Source organism: Epinephelus moara, chromosome 5 (genome assembly GCF_006386435.1).
Source record: "Epinephelus moara isolate mb chromosome 5, YSFRI_EMoa_1.0, whole genome shotgun sequence".
Classification (NCBI taxonomy): domain Eukaryota; kingdom Metazoa; phylum Chordata; class Actinopteri; order Perciformes; family Serranidae; genus Epinephelus; species Epinephelus moara.
The window spans coordinates 1,644,909-1,649,219 of NC_065510.1; positions in this window are offsets into that span (position 1 = coordinate 1,644,909).

Sequence of the window (4,311 nt, forward strand, 5' to 3'; positions counted from 1 at the left end):
ACTTGAAAGTTGCCCGTTCACTTACGTTTTAACAGGTCTGACGCTACTATGCACCCCGGCTGTATCTAGGCTAACGGCTAACATGCTAACTATTATTTCTATGTCACTAGTCACTTGAAACAAATTTAGGACGATAGGAGACAGGTTGAAATAAACCAAAATTTCCCTTTAAAGACCCTTATTGAGACCCTGATATGCGCCCATGGATGGATAACTGGAGAAGGGCACAACAGGAGCCCAAAGGCTCGCAGGGTAAAGCCAGAATTTTGCTGTTATTATTATAATCTATTGTTGGAAAGTCAAAGACCTGAGTCAAGAGAAGAGATGTCACAATCGTGTTTTTGATATTAAGCAACAATGAGTTTCCTCCGTGGGATGGCTGGGCTCAGCCTTAGAGATAAGGGGAGGAGCTTGGACATCTGGAGGGAGCTCGGAGTAGAGCTGCTGCTCCTTTGTGTCAAAAGGGGTCAGTTCAGGTGGTTTGGGCATCTGATCAGGATCCTCCTGGGCGCCTCCTGTTAGAGGTGTTCTGGGCACATCCCACTGGTAGGAGGCCCCGGGGCAGACCCAGAACACACTGGAGGGATTATATATCTCATCTGGCCTGGGAACGCCTTGAGGTCCCCCAGGAGGAGCTGGAAAGTGTTGCTGGGGAGAGGGACATCTGGGGTGCTTTGCTCGGCCTACTGCCCCTGAGACCCGGCCCCGGATAAGCAGATGAAAATGGAAATGGATGTTTATTTTTTCAGTACATTGGCGGTAAACATTGAAAATGGAAATGGAGGAAGGACTTTTCCTTCATCCATGATGATGAGCTGGTGTTACAGTTTAATTCAGTTTCACCCTTAATTGGGCAGCCACATATAAATATTTTGGAAAAATAATTAACTGCTATTTGCGAATGTATCTAGGCTAAAATGACACAATTTTATGATTTTAAGATTTTTTTCTGTATTTTCCAAATTGCAAATTGTATCTCCCGAGATTCACTGCCCATTTAGGGTCATGTTCATGTTCCAAATTTAAAACATTTTGCAACCAATTACTTTCTTTTCATGTTTTGCACACAGAGTTTGCAAAATGTGAAAAAACTGAAAACAGTTATTTACATACAGAATGTTTTGGACCTCAAAACAGATCTCGTGTTTGAATAAACAACAACCTGTTCGCATCTTATTCCTGTCTTTATACCAGCATCTTCACTGTGGTGCCACTGCATCAGCAGTGTGTGTGTGTGTGTGTGTGTGTGTGTGTGTGTGTGTGTCACTAATACACATCACTAGACAGCACATTAGGTGTTATTGTAGACACATACGGTATGCAAAGTGAAACCACTACATCTTTTACAGGAACATCCTCAGTACTTCTAGCCTATATTTAACCTCAACATCTTCCCTCATTCACTCTGCTCTATATATATAAACTTTATGAACTTGCAGCCGACCTCTGCATCCATCCTATAGGTGGTTGCTTTTTAATGTACCCTGGCTTTTAACAGATCTGGAGAAAACTGCATTCTCCTACTCTGCACCTTGGACATGGAACAATCTTCTAAAACATTATTTTATTGTGGATTTCTGTATTATATGTTGTATTTGTTGCATTTTAAATGTGTTTTGATTGGCTGCTACCTCGGCCAGGTCTCTGTTGTAAAATAGATTTCCAGTCTCAGTGGGACTTCCTGGTTAAATAAAGGTTAAATTAAAAAAAGAAATAGAGTAATTAAAGTGAATTCAGGGTTTGTGTGACTGGTTACTGATGCAATACGGAAAGTTACTAATGATTAGATCACCAGGTGCACACAGTTTAACACTTGTCCTATTGCTCTTTGTATATTTTTAATACATTCTGCATTAATATCAGTTTAGAAATCAACCATCTGTCATTGTGCTTCCGGTTCAACGGCTCCTGACACTTGTGGACTCCCATCACGGCTCTATCAGTGATCCAGCAACGATCAGTAATTAATCAAATCTGTTTAATTACCAGTGAGAAGGTGACTAACCGGGACCTACGCTCAGGTTTTACGCAGATTAAGACCTTGTAAATGTCCTCCCTCTGGAAGTGAAAGTGAAAGCTAATGGCAGGAAACTTCCCTGAGAAGCAGCAATAAACATCCTCCACCCCTCCGCCCTGCTGTCATCCCGGGGGCGTAAGGATGACAAACTCCCGAGCAGCGGCGGTGCAGGGGGGGCCCTTGACCCCCCTCCTGTTCCGGAGCCTTCCCAGCTGTGAGCCTCTGCCCGCCCGGCCCCCGGGGCCCCCGGTGGTCGAAGTGATCTATTGCCGGTGTCCGTCCGGCCAGAAGCGGGCCGGTCCCGCCTGAGCGCGGCGCTCCGGAGGCCCGTGTTTAGCCTGGTCCAGGAAACAGGCCCTTCCTCCGCCTAAACACGGAGAGCCGCTCGGGGACTGGCTGCGGCACGCCGCGGGCAACGAGGCTCTCCGTCCTCCAGCATAGGTGGGGTAACTGGCAGGTCATCGAGGACGCGCGTTATGTGACGAGTACGCGCACCATACTTGGCTTCCTGTGTGTAATTCAAACCCGTGCGTAAAAGCGAGCGAAGCGCCCTTAACCACTTTAAATCAACCCATTATGAATGAACAATGATACTCTTTTTTTTTTCAATATTTATAAATTATTTTAAACAATAAATCTTATTTTGATCTTATTTTATAGAAAACCAAAGTAAGTTAAAGACAGAGAAGACATGTTGGACGTGTGTGAGATATTTCACTGCTACAAAGTTCAACTTTTAATATCAGAATTTTTATTTGACAATAATTGAAAAAATAAATTAGCAGATTACGTGCGCATATGGTGCTACGCAGCTTGTGGTTAACAAGTTGCAGGGAATCTTTCTGCCCTCCTTGTTAATTCATCAGGGCTGTCAGAGGTCGTGTGAGTGGGAACTTTCTCTCCATCTTCTGAACAGGCTGAGCTCCTGCAAGACAGCAGAGAGGGTTTTTTAAGAGGGCTGGACGCCCTGTAGGCCCGCTGCCCAGTCCTGACTTCACCTTCTTTGTCTGAAAGGAGGGCAGAGGTGCTTTAAGGTAGCATATCATAAAGAGCAGAAATTACAGAGCACGAAAATATTAAACGGCTGTGCAGGGGGAGGAATAACTTGAAAGTTACTCTTTGAAAGTTTGGATACTGGAGACCAAAGAAAAAAAGCAAAACGTTGAAGCCACTCAGAAAAGTTTAAAAGCATTTATTCAAAGAGATAATGCATCAAAGATAAAGCAGCTTGTGTTAAACTGTTTTATAAGAGACGCAGAAAGATTTAATGTTTTATATTTTTCCTTTTTTTTCCTTCTTTGGCCTAAAATAAATACAGTTCGTCTTCTTGGGTTGAACTAAGGTTTTTCCGGATGTGTCCCATAATGCGTCTGAAGCCAAAGCAATTAAATATGTAGAAACTTTGATTATGTTTAAGGAGTTTCAGTCGAAATTGAGACACTTTTTGTGTATTAGAAAATTGGGATTCTCTGGGGGAGTTTGCACAATATTTCTGTTTCTGTTTCTGAAGACAGAAAAATATGTCATTAATTTCATTAATATCTTTCAGAAAATTGGGTGGCATTTCTGAAAGAAATCAATTTGCTGAAGCCCTCACTTTCTGCTTGTATTACATTGCTGTTATTTTCATTTAATTCTGGTAAAATGTAGCAAATATATCATATATATTATTATATTATATTATATCATATATATCAGTAAAAGCAATCCACAGCCTGACATATCCCTTGTGACATCCAGAGCAGCATCCTGACAGCCGAAGAGGCAGAGACTCGGCCCGGGCCTGGCGGAGCTCAGCCCGCAGTGATTGATGGCTGAAACCCTCGGCAGGTTGTAAAGCAGCCAGGCTGGACGCTGTTTAGGAGATAGAGAGCTGATAAAGGAGACGCTCGGAGAGAGAAAAAAGGGCGAAGGGGCTCTAATGGTGCAGGAGGGGAACCCGGACTGTCTGCGCCGTGATGGAGTGGTCTGTCTCCCCCCTGGAGGCACTAATGCCCCCCAGTTTATACACAGACAGACAGACTTCTCCTCAGTGTAGACGGGAGGAATCATCACGTGGCCCTGAGTTTATCTGGGGAAATTATTCATCATGAAAATTCTCCACTCCTCGAGGGCTCTGAGAAAATTAATCCCTTTGGTGTGATAAGACTAAAGAGCCTTAAAAGCGCATTTCTTTCATTTCTGGAGACGCGCCTCTGCCTCTGCGTGGCGTTCTCATCAAATTAAACCAACAAGCCTCTCTGGAAATTTCTACTTGAGTTGAGAAACAACACGGTCATAAATCAGAGCGCCGT